This window comes from Lactuca sativa, chromosome 4 (genome assembly GCF_002870075.4).
Source record: "Lactuca sativa cultivar Salinas chromosome 4, Lsat_Salinas_v11, whole genome shotgun sequence".
Lineage (NCBI taxonomy): Eukaryota > Viridiplantae > Streptophyta > Magnoliopsida > Asterales > Asteraceae > Lactuca > Lactuca sativa.
In genome coordinates this window covers 39,652,188-39,677,619 of record NC_056626.2, presented here as the reverse complement: position 1 = coordinate 39,677,619, position 25,432 = coordinate 39,652,188, and positions in this window count along the sequence as shown.

Sequence of the window (25,432 nt, the reverse complement as noted above, 5' to 3'; positions counted from 1 at the left end):
TATTAGGGCTAAGCTTTTAAAGGCCAAATTCATCAAGTTCTACAAGCTACATAAAGAGGTAAACTTCTAACTAGTATTTTATGTAGTTTATATCATTTTTATGCTAGTTGTAGGATTAAAGCTTTGGAGAAAATATTGCATGTATAATTAGAGAAAACATAGATCCAAAGCTTTTAGGGTTGTATATGCACCATAGGATGTTGTAGTATACTAAAACCCAACAGTGGTATCAGAGCCATGGGTTGTTTTCTATTATACTTGATGTTTTATAAGTTTTCAAAGCAAGAAAATCGAAAATTTTTCCTTCTGCCCAGTGAACTCGCCGATTCCACTGGGTGACTCGCTGAGTAGGTCAAAGATGGCCTTGAACTCGTTGAGTGCAATAAGCAACTCGACGAGTTGGCAGTCCAAACATCGGATTTTCGAGTTTTTTGGCCCGTTTTGGATTAGGATCATTACCACAAAATGTTTTTGTTCATTGTGAGTAAAAATCTTCTAACTTGATCATGGATTTCATAGATATAGATATATTTGTCATATTTGCCACCTTTTAGTCATTTTAGTGCATAAAGTTTAGATCTTGGAAGTCTGTGACCTTGTTATGGATAAAGTTGGAAACTTTCTCCATCTAAACATCATATTAATTCAGATATGAAGGTTGGAGACTTGGACTTAATGGATTAAGTTGAGAAAGATGTATGTTTGGTCCCTTTGAGACTTAAAGACTTGATCTTGGTTGTTTGGACCATCCTAATGGATAAATTTAGAAACTTTATCCATTATGGAGCTATTAGGAACCAGATATGAGCTTTGAGTGAAAGGTCTTCATGAAATATGTGCTTAATGTGAGTATTGGAACCTAAGGCAATACGTCATGCATAATTCAGGCTACGCCCTATGTAGCCTAATTGAGGCCTATTTTTCTGGATTAAATCTTTATGCCTAGCGTAGAGCTAGAGTACGTAGCGTGTAGCTCTGTTATTTTTGGGCCTGTTAAGTTGGAAAATTTCCTTAATTGTTGATTGGAGTTTTTTTGGTTATGTCTGGAGTGAGGAGCTTTTGATAGCAGCAGCTCGAGTGTGTGTTTTGCCCGACTATCGTTTGAGGTGAGTCCTATTACTATACTTATGGATCAATGGCACCAATGATGGCCCATTGGATTGTATTATGTAGATTGTTAGCTGTCTTTGTGACTCTTTCATGTATGATCGGGTTGAAATATACCCTAGGGTTGGGCGCATAGTTGTATGTTGGGTTGAAAGAAACCCCAGGGTTGGGCCCATTATTGTATGTTGGGTTGGAATATACCCCAGGGCTAGGCCCAATGATTTGTATCGAATGTGTTATTTTGGGGAAATCACTAAGTTGTATCCTTATGGTTTATGTTTAAAATGTTTTAGGCACTCCTGGTTTCAAAAGGAAGGGATTGGCTTGATCGTACTGCATCCCCTGGAGATTTATTATGCACTGAATATTTACAAATTACTCTGATGTTTTGAGAACACTATTATTCTTATCATCTTTGAGATAATGAATGAAAGGTTTTGAATTATTTAAAAATTAAATTTTTACTCGCTATTTTTGGGATGTTACAATAGAGGATTTAATGACATGCAATATTTGTCGTAAATGTGTAAGTAAATGCATGTCCTAAGCTTATGACACGCAAATGCATGTCATCTTCATTTATGATTGGGGCTTTAATGACACAAATGTGTTTTTCATCTGTACCCCTTTATGACATGCAATGTGTGTCATTAAAAGTCTATTTTCTAGTAGTGGATAATCCTTCATCAAAAATCAAAGGCTTCAAATTCAATAGAGCATTTATTGTCATGGGTGAAACGATGATAAGAGATTAAGTTTTTAATAATATTGGGATTAATGAGATTTTAATATAGATATAATGGGCAATGAGGAGTGGATGAATTGAAAGTGGAATGTCTTCTAATACTTACAAATATTTGGAAATCGTCACCAACTAATAAAGAAGAGGCAAACAACTATTAAAAGAAAACAAATTGTGATATACTTTCATTAGCATAAGGATGGGAGGTTTCACTAGAGTCCATAAACGATTATTTATTGCCCCCGATCATTTAATGAAATAACACTAAATAGTTGAGGAAGAGCCGTCAGTTGTTCTTGAGTCGAGTTGTTAATCCATGACCACTGAGTCTTGACATGATTTTAGGTCACAACAAAAGCATGGTTGGTGGAGGTAGTCACAGCAAAAGGTAGGGTCGTAGGAATCATTTATTTATCCGAGATCATGTTGGGTTGGTGATGGTTTCATTTTATTTACTTATTTTTATAGTTTATTTTAGCATATTTCATTCATAATTTAGCTAATCTTCATGCATATTTTCCTTTTTGTTATTTTATGACTATTTCGGGTACTTTCTAGTTTTGTGAGCATAATTGTAGATTTTAAGGAGACGAGTAGAGCAGGATATTTGGGAGGAAAATGGACTTGGAGGACAATGAAGAATCATGGGCTAGAAAACTAATGACGATGATGCAAATCATGGGCTTGTTAATATTTGGAGGCTTGAAGAAGATGGAGTTGTGCTTAAAAGAAAGTGGAGGAACATTTGTGCATTCAGGATTAAAATGATCGGATGAGTACACAAGCTATAGATGACTTAGAAAAGGTGAAATGGGCTAAAATTGAAGAAATCTTGAAGAACAATGGACTATAAACGGATTGGACTCGTTCTAGGCTAGTGGGCTAAGTCATTAGAAGCCCAAATCACAAAGAAGCCCAAATCAGCATGACCTGTGCGGGCTACCCATGCAACATCATGCGGGTCACACGCAGCTTTTGAAAGGCAATTTCAGGAATTCATCTTTTGCTCTATATGGGGAAGGTTGGTGTGCATCTTTTGCATACTTCTTCACATCCGAAAATTGGAGTATTCTCTGGAGTTTTTGGAGGTCTTGGAGCTCTTGAAGAACATCAAAAACATAATATTTTACTCTTTGATTCTTGCTACATGTTGGGTACATAATATTTTTAGTTTGTTTTCTGGAGTTTAGCCATGTTAGGATAAATTAATCTTGGTTGACTTTGGTGAAATTACTTGAATACTTGGTTGAATGTTGAAGAACTCCATGAACCTGTTCTTGAATCTTTATGAGAATGTTTTATGTTTTAGCATCTTCTTGCTACTTGTATGTTTTTATTCATGAGTTTAAATGTATTTGTGGTGATTAGTTGGCTAATTTCTTGATTAAGTAATGGATCCTCAAATTAGCAAGCAACAAGTGGTTCTTGTGTTAGTTTTCACTTCACACAATCACAAAAACATTTTCTCCAACATGGTAGTGAAAGCATTTGACTCCTCTTGGATTTGGTGACTTTTTGATTCTTAATGCTAGTTAATTTTCAATAATTACATGCGTAATGGAAATTATGACTTTAACTAAGGAAATATGTTATGAACTTCTCTAACTATTTTAATAACTAAGAAAAGTCTACGTAATCTCAAGCTTCTTGGATTACTATAACCAAATTAGAGATTTAAGACAAGTATTGCACTTTGAATTCTAATGATATGTTTACCAAATGTTCAAGTGAGGAAACCTTAAGTCAACCATCTTTCTCTCATTGATTTTACATCAATCTCTTGCTTTTGTTGAATTATCTCTTCAAATCTGAGTTTAACTCTAGTTTTCTTTTAAATATTTTAAAAGACCAAAAACCCATATTTTTACTTTTATTGTCATTTTACAAATATTTTTACAAGGTACATTAAGTAACAAATTGAACCAATCTTTGTGGATTCGACCCCTTTACCACTATACATAATTTTAGTGTACAAGATTTTAGGTTATTTATTTTGTTGGCCTCAACAACCACATGTTGTTTGGCCCAATTATAGTTAAGCAGGCTAGTCAGCGTACTGTGTTTGGGGTTGTCGAGCTCAACTGTGTGTTGGGTTAATCTGAGTGTCGGCAATAGGCCCAATGACAAATAAAATGTTTGAAAGGGCATGAAGATTAGTATATGGTGTGTGTGTGGGGGGGATAAGTCAATAGGAACCACTAAACCCCCCATTAATGATGATTGATGTATTATGGCAGGGCAGCGGCACTGCCACGCCCCATGCCTTGTACAAGGTTGGATCAACCTCCACATCCTCCTCTGCATTGAAATCCTTTGCGATAACCTTGATTTACGCATATGTGATATGTGTTTAAGTTGTTGAGGATGATGAACGATTTAAATGGGACAACATGGTTCAACCTCTACTCTTCTAATAAAAGTATGGAATGTGTTTCTAGAATCATGGGAAGATGATATTGAAATCAAATTAAAATATAAATGTAGTCAAATTTGGGGGAGATGTCGTTAAAAAATAGTTTTGATGTAAGTGCAACAATCAGTCACAATCAAATCATCAATAGTAATATTCTGAAGTTCATTGTCTAATTGAATGATCTTGTTATCCTTATTACGATGAAGCAAAGTTTCAAGGCGTCACTGTACATGTCTAGCACTTTCGTTTTTTTAGACTCGTATGAAGTAAAGATTGAGAGATGGTTCCATAGATCCATATCTTCATGATGGAATCAATTTGATTCCATTCAGCTTTGTAAGAAAAATTCATTGCTTTATTGTTTGGCTCATCTAGATGATTAGAAACACCAAAACCTCTACAGTGGGTTTCTTTTAAAGCTCTATCAATGCATTGTAATTGAGACAATTGAGATCAAGAATAAATAGAATATATGATTTGATGTTCGTAATTCCATAAGGTTTCTCAGTTGCCATGAGATGATGATAATAGATATATGAATAAAAAAAAATAAAAGAAATAGTTACAAGGTAAGAGAGCTAATTGCGGCTTGTGCTGCACGAGGGAGAGAGAAGAGATGGTCAATCATGTGTTTTTATGCTCCAATACCATGATAGTTTTGATATGATTTTCATAATGATCATCTCTTACTGAAAATATATATGTAAAATACGTACATGAATACGATGGACTAGGCTATACAGTATCTGCCTTATACATCAACTAAATACAATCCAAATATAGTATGACAAAAAAATCTTATTAGATGAGTTAAAAATCAGTGAAATGTATTTTTTAATGAATATAACCTACTAAACATCGCCTTATTGGAACTATGTACTATTAATACAATAATTTACCATATCAACTATAATAAATAAAGATCTATTTTGCCACATGTCAATTTCTAATGAGTTTTGACAATTGTCATTTGGTGATATTTTTGAAATAAATAATATCCACATGTCAATTCATAGGTTTTTCAATCTTTAAAATTAAAAAACCACATAGTATTTATATATTTAGATATGTAAAGTATTAAATATAATAAATATGATACTCAATTGCAATTAATACATTCCTTTATTTTGTTATTTCAAAATTTTATTTTAAAAAATATTTATTGTTTACATTTTAATATTTAATCTCTTTTTTAATCAACCTGTGTAACACACGGGTTTTACCCCTAGTTAATTATATATATATATATATATATATATATATATATATATATATATATATATATATATATATATACATAGATTCAGGTTCATTTGAGACCATTCCAATTTTGTGAGACCGTGAGACCAAATCTAAAAATAATTTTAAAATGCAAAATAAATGGAAAAATCCAAAAATTCTTTTTTAAATATTATTTTCGGAACTTAAATTAACTAAAAAATAAAACAAATAAAATAAATAAATAAAATCCGTTTTTTTAAAGATACGTGAAATATTCTAAATAGAATATTACATTGACGTATTCTAAAAAAATAATTTTAAAATGCAAAATAAATGAAAAAATCTAAAAATTCTTTTTTTAAATATTATTTTCGGAACTTGAATTAAATAAAAAAAATAAAAAAAATAAAAAAAATAAAAAAAATCCTATTTTTTTTGAAAAATACATGAAATATTCTAAATAGAATATTACACTGTACATATTCTAAAAATAATTTAAAATGCAAAATAAATGGAAAAATTAAAAAAAAAAATTTTAATATTATTTTTGGAACTTGAATTAACTAAAAAAAATTTTAAAAAAAATAAAAATAATAAAAAAATTCGTCTCACGGTCTCACAAAATTAGGTCGTCTCACATAAACCTAACCCTATATATATATATATATATATATATATATATATATATATATATATATATATATATATATATATATATATAAGAATTGACAAATTGTTATCCGTAGGAAGAAATCACATGTTTTGACGAACACCTACTTTGACACCATATTTTAATTGTAACAACTAATAAATTTATTCATTCAAAAGTGTTAATAAGTTTATTTTAGGATTTCAACATAAAAATAAGTCTTGACTTGAACAACGAAGAAAGAGAAGATTTCTAAGATAGGTATTAGGAATTCTTATCCTTGTGTTAAAACTTCAAAAAATTCAATCTATTTTTAATGTAAACTATCTTTTTTTATATAGGAAAAATGACATAAAAGCTCTTAAGTTTTCACCAAAATGTCGGTTTTACCCTTTGACGTGTTTTACGTCCAGTAAAGCCCGAAGTTTTATTTAATTTGTTCATTTTTACACTTGTAGCCGGTTTTTAGGTAACCTACCGGTTACCTAATGCCAGTAAAGCCCTTGAATTTTCAAAAATATTTGGATTCACCCTTAAGTTTTTCAAAAATATTCGGATTTACCCTTACCTTGATTATTATTATTATTATTATTATTATTATTATTATTATTATTATTATTATTATTATTATTATTACGTATTTTTAATACATTTTAATGTATAAAAATATTTTATACATACATTTTTTAAATGTATACAAATATTTTTATTAATATAAATATATTTTTAAAAATATATATACTTGTATTTAGTATTTTTATACATTTGAATTCCCATGTATTCCATTAAAAACGTATTTATATGTTAAAAAAGTATTTATTTGTATATAGTAGGTATAAATATATATTTATTTCATATAAAATATATTATATACATATAAATATAAAATACATATTTATATGGATTATATTGTATAAAAGATATATTTATATGTATTTGTACATATTACTAACTATAAATATGTATTTATTTCATAACTATTTGCATAAGATATTTTTTATACAAATGAAACACATATTTATATCTATTAAATACAAATGAATACGTATTTATATATTTCCAAACATATGTATATGTATTATACACAAATAAAAAGAGTATTTATACATTTAAAGACATATTTATACATTTAAAAATATTTTTATTTGTATTTAACATATATAAATATGTATTTCCTCTATATAAAAACTATAGTATGCATATAATTATGAAATAAATACATATTTATACTTGGTAATGTACAATTACATCTAATTATATCTTTTATGTAATATAAACCATATAAATATGCATTTTTATATTTATATGTATATAATATATTTTTATATGAAATAAATAAATAAATAAATAAATAAATAAATAAATATATATATATATATATATATATATATATATATATATATATATACCTACTAAATACAAATAAATATATTTTTAACATATAAATACGTTACTACAGGAATACATGGGGTTTCAAATGTATATAAATAGTAAATACAAGTATATATATTTTTAAAAATATATTTATATTAGTAAAATATTTTTATGCATTTAAAAATGTATGTATAAAATATTTTTATACATTTAAAAATGTAATAATAATAATAATATAATAATATAATAATAATAATAATAATAATAATAATCAAAATAAAAATCAATGTAAGGGTAAATTCGAACATTTTTGAAAACTTAAGGGAAATCCGAATATTTTTGAAAAGTCAATGGCTTTACTGACATTAGGTAACCGACAGGTTACCTGGAAACCGGTTATAAGGGTAAAAATGAACAAATTAAACAAAACTTCGGGTTTTTTTGGACCTAAAACACGTCTAAGGGTAAAACCGACATTTTTATGAAAACTTAAGGGCTTTTATGTCATTTTCCCTTATATATATATATATATATATATATATATATATATATATATATATATATATATATATATATATATATATATATATATATATATATAATTTAAATGTACATGACTTATTGGTTGTGATGTGATGTTCTAATATATTATATGAGTGACACAAACGGATCACCAACTTTTTGTTATCTAAAAATGTTTGTCTTTTACACATTTACATCATCACATGTACTTAGGAAAAAAAATTGAATTCAAAGTATTTGGGAAGTTACAAGAAAATTTTGACCCTGTTTTGTAATTCTGTCTTTTCTTGTTTTGGAATAATGTTTTTCTTATATTTCCACATATCATCATATCAATGGTGTTTTTTATGGATTGATGGCTTGTAGAAAGAATTCTTTCGGCTTGTTTCTCCTTCATCAGCTTCTTAGTCCTTTTAAACCTTGTGTTGAAACTTACATAAACTTGCATAAAGTTGGAAGACATGAGATCCCATGGGGGTATCGTCATAACATCATAACTTCCGAAGTGATATTTAAGAATATCAACGTTATCTGCTACGATCCGGATTAGACCAATTCATCTGATGAAGATGAGCCAGATTGTCCAAGAAGTAAATATTCCAGCCGGCGATGGTGGTGCTATATTTATTTAAATGTGGTTGTTTTTTTTTTCCATTGAGAACCAAAAGCATAACCGAGCTATACAATCAAATATGATATAAAGGCTAAAAAGGAATTTTTATAATTATCAAATAATAGTAAATTAGTAATTTTGTACTGAAATTAAATTATAACAAAATAAAATTAAATCATACTTGACTAATAGCATATGTTTGAGCATGATCTATGTAAGACACTAACACTAATGTTAAAATCATTTGTTAGGTTGATTCCATTTATGAAAACATCAAGGAAATCGTTCAAAGTGTATTTATGGTTTTTTAAAAACCAACATGTTTTCATATTCGGTGTGTTATAAGGATTGTCGGGAACTTATACAATTCAGTATAATTGAATTCCTTTCTTTTAGAGTACGAATTGTGATTCAATTATAATTACCAAGCAAAAAAAACATATAATTACAAAGGAAAAATATACATAACGAATGATAGAAGATAGGAAATATTAAATCGGGGTGGTTGAGGTTCATGCTTGTCACAATTACCTAATATTATAGATTCGTATGTATGTATCTATTTCTCAAGCTATAATAGCTGAAGCACTTTTTGTTAGAGTTTGAGTTTCGGATATCAACGAAAAAAAACATCATAAATGGTCCCGTGTTTTTATGAAATCCGACGTTTGTTCCTTAAGTTCAAAAAATCTCACAAATTGTCCATATGGTTTCAAAACTTTTGATATTCAGTCCGTTAACTTTTGTTCGTTAAATGAAAGACATATTCATCATTTCACTACCATATGGACCGTTCATGAAGCTTTGTCTTTTATATATATATATATATATATATATATATATATATATATATATATATATAACACATAAAAGGGTCCCACTCTCTCTTTCTCTCACTCTCTCTGTGACAAAGCTTCATGAATAGTCCCTGTGATACTGAAATGTCGAAAATATTTTTCAGTTGACAAACAAAACATAACGGAATGAGCAATAATGACCAAACATCAAAAGTTTTGAAACCACATGGACCATTTATGAGATTTTTTGAACTTAGCGACTGAACGTTTGATTTTAGAAAAGCAAGGGGACAATTTATGATGTTTTTTATGAAAATATTTGGATAATTCAAGGATCTTGTACACAAAATTTCCAAAATATGAGATTTCGACCATATTGTTTGGGGTATCACGAAATCCGGTTTGGGATAATCCAAGAAAACCGATTTGGAAGTATACGCATATTCCAAATCCTTGGGTTTTGGCAGGAAAAAACTGGCTTTGTTCTTTGGACCTCGCGTAGGGGCGCTGCCTCTGAACTAGGGATGAAAGTGGGTCCAAACCCGGACCGGATGGACCCGGACCCGGAAAACCCGGAACCGGTTAACGGGATTTTATAGAACCGGAAACCGGACCGGTATATAGGAACCGGTTCCGGTTCGGTTTCGGGTATGGTTCCGGGTAAAGTGGGTCTAGAACCGGAAAACCCGGAAACATCAAAGTGGGTAGGTTGGAACCGGATAAAGTGGGTTTAGACCCGGAAAACCCGAAAAAACAGGAATTTTATGGTAATTACTTACTACTTAGTGGGTTGAACTTTGAAAATTTTCATATTGATATCCCGACTTTGAGGGGTTGTAACTTATTGAATATGAAACCACAATTAACAAAATTAGAGTCTAAAATCATGTACAAACTCTAAAATACACTCTGGAAAAACCCGTATGTCAATCCGAATTTAAACGAATGAGATATACTTGTGTTAATATTTTCATATAATACAAAGTACAAAAACAAATAGCTGAAAAGTTGAAAATTTTCAGTTTTGATATCCCGACTTCGGAGGACTGTAAATCATTGAATGTTAAACCAAAAATGACAAAATTATAGTCTAAACTCATGTACAAACTGTAAACTAGAAGTTGGAAAAAACCACATGTCAATCCGACTTCAAACGAATTAGATATGCATGTTTTAAAACTTTCACCGAATACAAAAAAAACTAAAAAACTAAAAACTTTCAGCTTTGGTATCTCAACTTTTGAGGACTGTAAGTCAATGAATATAAAACTAAAAATGACAAATTTATAGTCTAGAATCATGTACAAACTCTAAACTACATGTTGGAAAAAACCGTATGTCAATTGGAGTTGAAACGAATAAGATATGCATCTTGTAAACGTTTCACAAAAAGTGGTTCCGACCCTAAAAGTGGTTCCGGTTCCAAAAACCGGTTCCGAATTTTAGACCCGGTTTACCCGGACCCAATGGACCCAAACCCGGATTACCCAGAACCCGGATAAAGCCAATTTTTAAACCCGGAACTGGACCCGGTTCTATATATTCCGGTTCTAACGGGTCCGGTTCCGGTTCGGTTCCGGTTCCGGTCCGGTTTTCCGGTTCTAAATCTCATCCCTACTCTGAACCCCTTGTTCAAGAGTACTGATAAGTAATCTTAATGTGCACTCCGCACCTATTGTCTCGGTATTTAACGAAATGAAACTACTTTGTGTCAAATAGAAACCTGGTCATACTAAATGCATTAATAACACTACAATAACAAATAATTTGTATATTCAAACATAACTAACCTTGAGTGAAAATATTAAATGAATAAGATTGACGTCTTGAGTTTATGTTGGTTGTACAATTTCTCTCAATATCAATTAAGATGAATCTTAGTTGTGTAAGAAATTTTTAATTGGAATGAGGGTCTCGATGGAATTTTCAACATGAAACTATCATTATAAATGCTAATAATCCTACATTAAAAATTAAGGGTGATAGCTGATAATATAACACGATACAATTAAAACAAAGTTACAAAAGTGGGAATCAGAATAACAATATATATTATTTGGATAGATTCAATGATCGTGTTTTGAAAACTTTCTAAAATCTGTAATTTGTCCATTTTACCTAGAGCACCCGAATTCAGGAGTGAGATAATCCAAGAATAGAACAAATTCGAATTACATACCTAATTTGAATTGAGAGACATAGAATACCTTTTGCTTGATGTGTTCTTGAGAGATAGACAGAAATCATAATGAATAAACTTTGAGTATATGTTTTGTAACCCATTTTATGGAACATGAAACATGTTCTTATACAAGAAGGAAAGGAAACTATTAGTAGTTACAAGCAGAACGCTTGCATCATCACGATATCATCAAGTGAGTTTTTGGCGGGAAAATGCATCGTTGGAGTCTTACCTGATATATAAATTTTTTTAGTTATTGGACATAACAACCGCCATGGGATCTACCCATTGTAACCCTGTACTCAGGGGCGATGCCCCTAGGCCCCCGTATCCCGAGCTCATATTAATCATTCTGAGTGTGCACCCCGACCTCCAATCTCGGTGAGTGAAATAGAATTCATCCTATCTCAATATTAATAAAAACTACAATAAAACATGTTGATAACAATAAAAGCACCAACCTTCACGACAAGAAACACGATTGAGATGAAAACTGAAATTCAAATATATGCTCATGTCGTGTTTGTGTCAAGTATAAAAAACACGATGTCGCGTCATTTCGTGTTGGTGTTCAAAATTCGACATGAAATTTGTAACACCTCAAATTTTAAATCAAAATTTTCATTTTTAATTTACCAAAATAAAGTTTCACAAACCAAGTCATCAAAAACATAAGTGTCTAAAACAAACATCATCACAAAATATCATAGTATCTCAAACTGTCCCAGTAACAAAACTCCCAGCGAGTGTGTACAATCAGACCTTCGCCTTCTCGCGGTCCTCAAAAGTATCTGAAACACATAAATTAACAATTGTAAGCACGAAGATTAGTGAGTTCCCCAAAATACCACCTACAACATAACATAACATAACATAAACAATTATTGCTTATTAGCAACCCTGAGGACTATCAGCAGTCCCAGTGGGCAAAAGCACGCTCTGTGGGTTATCAACAACCCTAGAGACTATCTGCAATTGCACTCACACATACACATAATAATGTAAGATATCAATTAGAACCAACTGGTCGACACAAATGCAACTATTCTACCACACATGTAAGAATAAGTGAGGAAACTCACCTGATACTAATGATAGATAAATCTCTCACCCAAATTGTCGGAACTAGATTCCGCTTAATCAACAAAATAATTAACCCTAATTAATAATCAAGGTCCATAACTCAACTCCCGAGTCCAAGCCCCGTAACTAAGTCGCTTAAGGGAAAAAGACCAGTTTGCCCTTCCCATGGTCCAAACCCTTAAATCCTAACCAAAGGTCAAAATTCAACAAAAGTCAACTGCCCAGCGCATACGTTAGGCGTACTCTCTCTTATGCGGGGTGTACAACTCGATCAGTGACCAACTGGGGATGGGACTGGCTATGCGGGGCGTAGCCAGGAGTACGTTCGACATACTCTGCCTGATATAACTTCATCAACTTTTATGTCTTAATCCGTTAAGGCACCAATCCCAATTTCAGATCTAACCTTCTCAGGGTGTCTTAACCCATAAATTCATTGACTTTAAGCCTTTGCATGGCTAGAAAGGACCCAATGCAACAAACTTTAACTTCCATCACACTCTAAGTCACTTTACTTATGCATGGGCCAAAGGAAATGATCAAGCAACCATTTTTATGGATCTACAAGACCTAAAATGCATGAAAGGACAATTAATATTCTATAGAGTGCTCCAAACTCATAAAGGTCCAAACTTTAGGACAAAAAGCTCATGAAACTCATCCATGGAGATCAAAAAGGAAACTCATCAAGGTATAAACTTTATACCTGAAAAAGATGCACAATGAGAAGTAGTTTCTAGATCTACAAGCTTGCAAAGCAACTCCTCTTTCTTTTCTAGCCTTCGTCTTCAACAAATATGCACCAAAACCACTTAATAAGTTCCCAAACTCACACAAATAAGCTTAGACTCGATATTAGGGGTTTTGATGGAATGGTGGATGATAAGGAATATCCAAGGGAGGCATAAGGTGATTTAAATAGGGAGCAACCCTTAAAATTAGGGTTTAGAGACTGGGCTAGTACGCCCGGTGTACCACCCATCGTACTAGAAGGGCTTCAGCGATCTTTGATCTTACGAGTACATTGTGCATACCCTCATGTACACAAAACGTGAAACTTTTACCACAAGGGACCAATTATGCAACTCTGATAAAGTTAATGGCTAAAATGATAATACCTGATAATCGGATGTTACAAAATTGACATGATTTAGCATTTGTTTTTTTATGTTTGACGTGTTATGTATGCAGGGTCATGCCAATGGGTGGGGCAGCTTGGGCGACGACCCAGGGCCTCAAAATTTATAAGGCCTCATTTTTTATACCTGACTAGGTATGAAACCCGTATGTTATACGGGTTTGATAAAATAAAAATTAAATATAAAAGTTTAAACAAAATTTTATTTAAATTTGAAGTTTTAGATTTGAAATTTAAAATTTAAAATTTGAATTTAAAAGGAAACATATTAAATACTATATGAGTATTAATATTGTAATTTATTGGTTATTTTCAATTAAGGTAATTATTAATTGATATGTAAATATGATGTGTTCATTAAGAAAAGATTAAAAAAATAAGAAAATGACAAATGGAAAAAATATTTAATCAAAAATACCCAAAAATGACATGTGTCCAAGTTAATGAAAGAGTGACATGTGGAAAAATTATTTTTATTTATTAGAGAAGATTATGTTAGTATAAAAAAAACTTAATATATAATAAATAGCTGATGCAGAAAAAGGAAAAAAATGGAGCTAAAACAAAATCAACAAAGAAGACTTAAGGAATGTGTGATTCTTCTAAAACAATCATCGCACTGGGCCTCTCACTACCATTGATTTCAGTTTTTTCATGCAACCTTCTGATTTCTGATTTCAATTTATGTTTTCTGGTTTTTTATTTCAATATTTCATAATACATCGATTATGATGATATGATTTCACACATCCTTAAAAAAATCGATTTTGTATTTGTGTTAATATGAGTTCAGACAGTCTCAATGATTCTGATTTTGATTTCTGATTTGTGTTCATTTAATTTCTAATTTGTGTAAATTGTAAGATTTAGTTATTGTTCTTCACTTATTTCATATTAGTTTTTTTTTAACTTCCAACCATATATTAAAGAGAGAACAAAAACTCTAGCAAGAAACTACAGAACAAAAAGAAATCATTACAAATTGTTTAAAGGGAATTGTAACAAAAAATTCCACCGGAAAACATGATTTCTAAATCTATTACTAACTCAAAGAAAAGAGAGCTCTCTAATAGAATAAAAATAATATATTTTCTAATCTGCCACCACCAAACACTTTATCATTACGAAACTGCCATAAGAACCATAACGTCGGGTAATACACCACATCAATAACTCTCCTCTTATTCACAGTCCCACACAAACTATCCACTTGCTTAAAGAGTTGTGTAATATAATCAAAAGGAATAAGGTGTGTTTCTAACCATTTAAATATTGCATTCCAATTTCTAGGGGCCACCTCACACCTAACAAAAAGATGAGCCAACTTTTCTTCTTCCAAATTACAAACCGGGCACAAAATACAAGGCATATCAATACCAAAATGTTAACTTTCCTTAGAATGAACAAATTCCACCTAGTATGTATCAACCCAAAAATAGCGGTAACACTTTTCATTTTTAAATCATCAAAACATACATCAGGTGTCTCAAATTATCATAAAACAATGTATCAAAACATCATAGTAGAATAATCATTGATACATAAATCATAAATGGGGTGTTGTGCGATCATGCCGACCCCTTCCTTTTCAAGCTGGAAGTACCTTAAAATATTGAACCATAAAACCCTGAGCACGAAGCTTAGTGAGTTTCCCAAAATTAAACATACCATACATACAATTGTCATGGGCTACCCCATGGTCTTTTCCCTGGAATGTCATGGGCTAAGCTTAAGGTCTTACAACCTGGGCTACCCCCATGGTCTTTTCTTGAAATGTCATAGGTTGTCCGCGTGATCTAACATCCAAGTGTCATGGGCTATGCCCATGATCTTTCATGCAATTTCAATGGCTACCCCATGGTCTTTCATACAAATGTCATGGGCTACCCCCAGGGTCTTCCATGCAAGTATCACAAAGACAACTAGCATCCTACACAATCCAGTAAGTCGACATTGGTGCCTTCGACCCACAAGTACGCTGAGAAGACTCACCTTTTAGACAATAATCAACTGCTACCGCTCTCACCGCCGAAAATACAGATGTTATACACCACCTATACAACCACATAAGGTAAACCCTTAACTCTCCTTCCAAAATTAGGAGTTTGACCAAAAGTTAACTCAAGCCAAAAAGTCAATAGTGAAAGTTAACTTCATACGACTGCCACGTCATGGCTATCCATTACTACGTCGTGGCCCCCAAACGACAAAACATACAATTGTTCCCCAGTCGCCATAACGTGGCAACCTAAGGCCATGCCATGGGCTTTGGGCTCTTAAAAGCTTAATGGGTTAAGTCGTTTCCTTCAATCCCAAGAGCTCCAAAGCTCGGATCTGATCCTTTCTATGGTCTAGTTGGATGAAGTTTCCAACTTTATCCATTAAGACATTCCAAAAGATCAAGATCTCAAACCCTAGGTGCAAATAAAGGCAAAACATGACATGAGCTTAACCATTAAGCACTTAATCTCTAAAGTTCTTAGTCCATCAATTCCAGAAGAGTTTCCAACACCAAAATTAACCTAAAAGTTAGTGATTTATAGACATGCATGACCAATGCATGTATTGAACTCATATTAGGCCAAAATAATGGTTATGACCAAAAATCTCATTCATAGATCAAAATTCAACCATACTTTAAATCCAAACCATCAGCCATTCCAAATGTCCTAGAGATTCATGAAGTTGCAAACTTTATGGGATCTCACCATCCCAACTAACATGAAAAAGAAGAATATGGAACAAAACTCAAGATCTAGCAACCTAACAACATAAAAGTTGAGTCTTGGACACTTATAGAGGTCCAGAAGTGTGCTAAGATGAGGAATGAAAACTTGCTTGTTGGATCTTGGCTCACTTCTTCCTTCTTCTTCTTCCAAAATCTTCCAAAAGCACCAAAAAGAACTTCAACAATGGAGGAAAGGGATTAGGGCTTCTTCATGGTTTAGGAGAATGATTGAGGTTGAGGGTGAGCAAACCCTAGCCTCCTCATTCCTTTAAATAGGGAGCAAAACTCAGAAAAATAGGTTTTAACTCACTAGTGGCGGCCATGCCGTGACCTATAACCTGCCATGCCATAACGGGTCAAAAAGAACTTTTCGACAAAAAATGTCTCACCACATCGTGGCCATCCATGACTACACCATGGCAACTCCAAACAACCAAACTATGAATAAATCAAATGTACCACAAGATTCGAATGTTACATAGTAGAAAGATTAACATTTCGAAGGATCCTTTTGTCAATCTATCTTCTGGTATCTGCAACAGAAAAATCTTCGTTTGCTCCTATAATCCATTGCCAACAATCCACATTATCATGTTTACCTCTAACAAAGCAATTTTCAAGTCATTAAGCTGGGAAGATTCCTCATCACCACGAACCTCATGACGCCAACACCAATTCTAGTGAAGACTCAATTTACAATCGGAAATAGAACAATTATGAGCCAATTAAGATAGAAAAGATGAGGGAACCAAGAAGAAAAAGTTTGATTACCAAGCTAAACGCCATTCCAAAACTGAACTGTAGAGTCGCTACCTAAAATTCTCATAGCAACCGAACTAGGGATGATACCTTTATCTTCAAGACAGGCAAACAAAGCAAGGATCTTAGCAACCGAATGAAAAAGGATACATTATAAGTTTAAAATAATAACATGTTGCCTAGAAAACATTTATATGTTATTGAGAAAAGCAAGAAAAAAACGAACTAGTACTATTACAAAAACAATAAAATGATAAATTTATAACAATGACCTCATTAAAAAAATAAAAACAAAAAAGTCATCTTCCTTTACTAAATTTTTTTATTATAAAGGTCTTTTTTTTGCATGGGCCTCATATTGGCTTGGATCGGCGCAATATATATGATAAATAAGGTTCTAAAAAGCTCGAAATGGATGACACCAAGGCTTGTATTTGATCTCATGTTTTAACAAAATTTCGTATTAAGTCATATACATATATTGAAATGAATAATACTAGAAAATATGTATAGAATTATTAGTTGTATATAAAATTGTCGTTTTAAGTCAAGCCCTACAAACGACATTGTTCGCCACGGCTTGTAAAAGCTTAAGGTTTGATATTGTCGTCAAGTCACGTTTAACGTTATATAGAACATTGATAATAAGTATTAATTAATTAAAGTAAAATTTTATTTTATGTTATTTTTGTTGTATCGTGTCGTGTTTGTCGTTGTTTAATTGATTAGTTTTTATGTTAGTTAAAAAAAACACAACATCATGTCGTGTCGTGTTCGTTTTAGATAAAAACATTCTTGACGCGTGTCGTATCAGACAAAATAAACGACACAATTGTCCAATTTGTCACCCATAATTAAAATGCATTAATGTTGGAGTTATGGTAGAAATTATAATCGGAAAACATATTAATGCTTGGAGTTACATGTCTTTTTTTTTTTTTTTTGAAAGAGCCAAAGCTCAGCTGAGTTACATGTCTTAAATGGTTTAGTAATGCTGTGAAGTTATACAACTTGTATGGCTTGAAGAAAATATTAGATCATGAAGGATCAAAAGTTATAACTTCAAATTTTGGATCCACTTTCGAGTGACAGAGCTTTATGTGATTCTATTACAATGAATCTTAATATTGAAAGTTAAGGTTGTAAAAAGATAACTCGTTAATCGTACGGCGGGAGTTCAAGAGGAAGTTTATTTATTTAATAAATAAACGAACATGAATACAAATTATCGTTCGTTCATTTACTAGGTGCAACACTCATGTATTACATGAGTTCATTTAAAATAAAAATTAAATATGAAATTCTAAACATTTGAGAAGTTTGAGTTTATAAGAAAAATATTAAATTGTTAAAATAATTTTTTTTTAATTTAAACAAATAATTTAGATAAGATAAATAAATTACAAAAAAAAACTAATTAGACATTAATTTAGAAAATTTAAAATTATAAGGAAAATCAGTTAATGAAATTGATATTCATTTATTATTATATTTATTGCAATTATTACATTTAAATATTATATAGAATTTAATATAATGGAAAAAAAAAATCATAAAATGACATGTAGAAAAAAAAACTAATTTAAAATAACCATATAATGACATGTGACAAAATAAAAGAGAGTGTGACATGTGACAAAAAAATATATTTATTTATTAAAGTAGATGCTCGTGAACGTTCGTTTATGTTGTTCGGTTGCGTTCGTTTATATTTGTTCGTTTAAGTTTATTTATGTTCATATATGTTTAATTGTTTTTTAATATATTACTATATTATATGTTCGTTTATGTTAATATATGTTTGTTTATGTTTGTTCGTTTAGGATGTTCGCATGTTTACGGACATAAACAAATACACATAAAAAAAGTAATTTGTTAAATAGACAAAAATGAACAAAAAAACTCGTTTGTCGTGTTTTTTTGTTTGTTCGGCTAACTTAAACGATCGAATATATATCTATAGTCTATACCATGTCATAAGACTGCGCATCAGTATAAAATGTCTCTTCAACAGTAAAATGATCTTCAAGCTCGGGTCAAGTTGCGATATATTATTTTGATCTAACCTAATGCAATTTTATACTTGTTCATTAAGTTCCAAACTTGTTATTCGTATTCCAAAGGTTTTTGAATATCTGTGGTTTTAATGAGTAAAAGGTTTTTGAATCAAAGAAAGAAATGTTAATTCAAAAAGCATAATAAATTGATATAAAGTTAGTTTTTGGCAGTGAAAAGGTGATGCGTCCAGGTGTAGTCATGAGTCAACCGTATAGATAAGGCTTGCTACTGTGTTCACGTGGTATGCTTCTCAACTCCACGTGCGTTCAAATCTCAAAAAGCAGCCATTCCAGCGTCTTTAAAGGAAAGAAATTCATAAAAGACAATATATTTAATTTTATTACATCTTTTTATTTATGCTAATAAACTCCTCTCGATTTCTTTTTATAGTAATATAAACCTTATAAGTTTAACATATAAGATATCAGATATATTTGGTAAACTAGTAGGTAGCTTTATATTGAAATTTTGTTATTAAACTTTCCGATATAAATATTAAAACTAAAGCTAAACTCTCACAACAATTATTGAGGTGAATTTTGTATTATAAGTTTTCTTTTTTTTTTTTTTAAATAAAATTTTGAAACTCGTATTCTCGAACCAAATTTTTTCTTTAAATCTAAATTTTTATTTAAAAGTTAAAATCTAAAAACTATTACAAATTTTCAAAGTTTATTATGTAACATATCAATAATGACCAGCCCTACAATATGGGTTCATACCAGATCAACCTAGGGATGGCTCAACCAGTTTGGTGACTCTAAATGAATCAAAAATTTGAGACTCTTTGGCATTTACTATACTTAATGTTATCACAATGAGTTTTTAATAGCCTTGACCTTGAGAAACTCAAATTCATTCCAACTTCCAACAAAAATCGTTCTAAACCTAATTCAATGGTAATGTACTACAATTTTAAAGTTCAAACTAGACTACTAGAGCATTCACAAAAATCATAGCCACATCATAATTCATAAACGAGAAAAAAAAAAAAAAACTTAACAGTTAATAAATGATCCACCATAGCAATTTTTTGGTTTGAAAATTGTTATACAAATAACACATCAAACATTAACCCTAATAGATAATCTAATAGACTGATAATCATATTCATATATTCAGATAATGGAAGGTCTGAAAACTGTTACAGATATAACATATCAAACATAATCCTAATAGATTAACTGAGAATCAGATTGACAGAGTATCAGAAGAAGAAGAAGAAGAAGAAGAAGAAGAAGAAGAAGAAGAAGAAGAAGAAGAAGAACAGTCGCTTGGTTATTAGAGGAAGAAAAATCAATTATCAAACATAAGAAGAATCGAGAATCAACTAATCAGATTATCAGAGGAAGAACCGAAGAAGAAGAACATATCAAAACTTAACATACAATTTCATTGTTTCAATCGTATTACAGATTGGTAACGTTTGCTTCTTGCTTCTGCCGAGAATGGAGAATCGAAGAATGAGAAGCTGAGAAAGAAGATCGTAAGAACAACCCGCAGTCGCTTGGTTTTGATCATTTTTGTCGGTGGTATGTGGCGTGCACGATTCGAAGAACCAGTAATCGAGATTTGGGTTAAGTAGGACCCCTTAGAATTAGGGGCCCGAAGCCCATGCTTAGTTTTACATGAAGTAAGGTCGGCCATTCATTAACCGTCTAGAAGCCTCATATATCTGTAGTGGCAGACTTATGTAGTGTCCGGGGAGTCCCAGACCACTATTCTGATTTCGTCCGTTAGTGTAATTTTTTTTTTAAATTTTTTCTATCAAGTACAACGTCTTGAAATAAGTGTCACTGTTATTTCAGATTTGTTTGAAAAAAAAAATTGGGTGCCACCACCACTCAAACTTTCTGCGTCCGCCAACAACATATATCTGTGACCACATTTAGAATGTCAGACAAGACCTTTTAAGTCTTGAGTCATGACTCCAACCAACATCGTGGGGCCAACTTTTCGACCCCCAAAAAACTAACAGAACTTCAAGTAAAATAATTTGACTCTTTCACATATATGAATTAAGGAATCAAGAATACCAAGGTATGATACATTATAATATGTATATATCATTGATAAACCTTATGTTTCAAACAAGACAATTTCAACTATTCACATTCTCACCTTGTTGCTATAATTTTCATACAAAACTCCAATTTTAGCTCGAGTAGAGGTTGAATGATTAGACATGATAATACATTACAACCAATTTTCATACAAAACTCCCATTTAGCTCAAGTGGAGGTTGAACGATGATTAGACATGAGAATGCATGACAACTAGTCGGAAAAAAAAACACTTTTAGAGAATGACTTTTTGTTGTGAAATATGTTATGAATGGTGTTTGTTTTGAATTATGTTATAATTTAAAGTGGTTTAAATAGATAGTGTATATGGTTGTGGGTGAGATATCTAATGAATTTGAATGGTTGGTGAAAGTTATAAAGAATTATGTAAGTATTGGTTTAACAATGAAATGTTAAATTGGGCTAAAATAATACATGAGAGTTGCATGGTGTTTTCATAAATTCAATTATGGAAAACTACCAAAGGGTCAATGGTCTAGCGGTATGGAGTGACCTTTTCATATGAGAGGTCAGAGGTTTAAGTCCCGGTGGAGACATAGGTGGTTATTTAAGAATAGATTAGTTAGTTTGCCGTTTCAAAAAAAAATTATGAAAAACTGTTCAAAATGTATATACCCCTAGAATAAGGATTGAATTTACAATATTAAATTCGAAACAATAATGATAATAATTATTATTATTTTTATTATTATTATTATTTTACAAAATGCAAAACTTTGAAATCTGAAACATTACTCCAAAATATAGTGTTTCAAATAAAATTTTTATTTTCTAAAGACGCAAAAAGAAAAAGATGTATTTTTATTAAAAAAAACATTTTCGGTTTTGTTATTTTTTCTAAAGAAAATTGAGATATGGCTTATAGGTTTCTTAGAACACCAATATTTGTATAAGGTTGTATAGGATTTTTAGACCATCCCTAACGATGACATTATTTTTTATAGAGAAATTAAATATTCTCCTACTTTTTGTTCCTATAAATCCTCCTACCAATTTACATAATGACATGTGTCATATTAGTATCCTAAAATATTCTAAATATATTATTTTTTATTCAACATTAATGTTACATTCAAATCCAACATTATATATAATATTCGGTATAATATAGGGTCGGATTTATAGTGTAAGAATGTATTTTTAAGGTTGGAGATACCCTTAAAAGGTTGTATTTGGGACTTTGGGTGTAAAAAATTGGAGGGTAAAATAATAAATATAGTACTTTTTATATTTTTTTTATTGAATTCATATAACAATCATCAGTTTTTATCATTTTATATGCAGGTTACACAATTATTACATATAATAATAAAATAATGAAATATTAAGTAAATTGTCAACTCTCTTTGCATCAGTCTTACATTTTCCTTGGTTTGGAAGTTGTGATGATAAGCTTTTATACTCGCATATAAATTAATGTTATTTAATTAAGATAAATATTTAATTACTCTCTCTCTCTCTCTCTCTCTCTCTCTATATATATATATATATATATATATATATATATATATATATATATATATATATATATATATATATATATATATATATTTTGATATTTAAAAAAATATAAGTTTTTTTTATTACTACATAATCATATTTTAATAACTATATACTAATTTAATTAAAACGGAATAGATATATTAATATATGAATCATATATGAATATTCAATCCGTTTTAATTATTCATAAAAACATCTTAAGATTTTTTTTTTAAGAATATGGTGTTCTTCAAGTCTTAAATCAACGAATATGTATAGCCTATTTTGTATTTGGATATTTTAAAACTCATGTAGTTTGTTCCTAGCTTATTGAACACTAATATGAATGTTGTTAAATGTGTAAAACCATAACCAATCCTATTTCAAGTGCTTATGTTGACCATGGAATCCTCAATTTCATTTCGTATTCCTAAATTGCCTTTTGGGCCAAAACAATCATGAGAGCTAGAACTTTATTATCATGCATTCATGTTTATGTTCTAATATCATCACTAGAGTGTCAATCATATTCATAAATGTCATTCACTTCTTAGATGTCAATCTCCATGTATTTATCCATAGATTTCCCTAAAACCATCTTAAATCCATGTTTATACATGATTATACTATCATGGATGAGTTAAAGCATCCCAATTGGATTTATTGTTATCAAACATCATCTAGGTCATTGAATCCATCTCAATTTCATATACAAATACAAGATCCATAAATTTGGGATTCTAGGGTTCATAAAGGTCTTTTTATCTAAATCAATCAATGGGATGATTAGATTGAGATTGGAACCATCAAAACTACTCAAAGACGGTTAGAAACCAAAACCATAATCAAAGAATCAAACTAAAATCACGATGGGGGTCTTTGCCACATCATGAAATCGATTTCTAGGTTAAGAGGATGAGAAATTATATCTTGTAAGCCTTTGTTCCTTCATTTCCTTTCTTGGATATTCAAATCTCCACTTGAATCAAACCCTATAAGCATATGAGGTGAAAAATCTCCATTGGAGATGAGGGTGAAGCCCATTCATGTTTTTCTCCACATGAGGAGAATATGTTCATCTTTATTTCCCAAAAAATTATTATTTAATCCCCAAGTTTGTTATTTTGCCAATTCCACCATAAATTCGTATTTTTGCATCTTTCTCAATTTAATTGGTATATTTAGTCCATTAACATCCATATTTATTTTTAAATTAAATTTTAGGATGTTGCTTTTTTTATATAATGATTATGATCTTAGTTCTGTAATTATGTCATGTAACTTGATTATATGGTTAGTCATATCATATGTATGTGGCTAATTTCTAATGTGAATATAGATAAATATACATATTAACATTTAAATCTAACCAAATTTACATTTATATCTTAAAAATTCATTTGAATTTTATTTAATCTTTCAATTTCATATGTAATACATATGATAACAAATGGTACAATTTATAGAAATAATATGTTTAAAGACTAATGATGTATAAAAAACCAAAATTAACAAGCCTGATATATAACTTTAACCTATAAGCCATTAAACTTTTAATTTAATACTTGATATATTGAATGATGATCTGCACATGTCTATACACATAAATTTGGGATATTTCATATATTAATATTGTAATCAATAAATATTACAAAAAATAAAAAGATTAAATTACTCGAATAGTCCCTGTGGTTTGATGTAATTTGTATATTTGGTCCCTAACTTATTTTTTTTTAACTCGGACAATCCCTATAATATGTTTTTGTTGCAACTATAGTCTTTGCCCGACATAAAATGTCTATTTTTCCATTAGTGATTTTTTATGTTGTTAATTCTTTTTTTATTATTTCAGTTATTTTATTAAATAAATTACATTATTATCATATTGTTAGAAAATGATCCATTGTGTAACAGCCAAAAAACCGCCAAAAAACCGGATAAAATTTTTCATTTTCAATTCAGAATTATAGCCATAATTTGTTTCCAAAATCTATTAAAAAATAAACATGTCAAAATATCAGAGTAACAACATTAGTACATGCAGAAAATAGTGGAGAGTGAATGATGTGCAATCAAGCATTTTCCTTCTTTTTAGTACATGAAGTATCTGAAATCACAATACAAATTGTAAGCAAAAGCATAATGAGTTTTCCCAAAATATCACACAACATACAAACAAGTGTCATGGGCTACCCCCATGGTCTTCCATACAAGTGCCTCGAGCTACCCCCAATGACTTTCAGACAAGCAACCACATAAAACAATTATCATTCCACATGAAAAGTAATGGGCTGTAATTGGTGCCTTCGACCTATGGATATAGTGAGAAGACCCACCTCAACTGCTGAAATTCCAAACAAATACTCCGACTGCTAGGCTGATAAAAATCTCATGCTAACTAGACAAATAGGTCCCAAACAATAAGCTTAAAGTCCGAACTAAGACTTCACATAAAATAATAATGACCGAGATAGGATGGG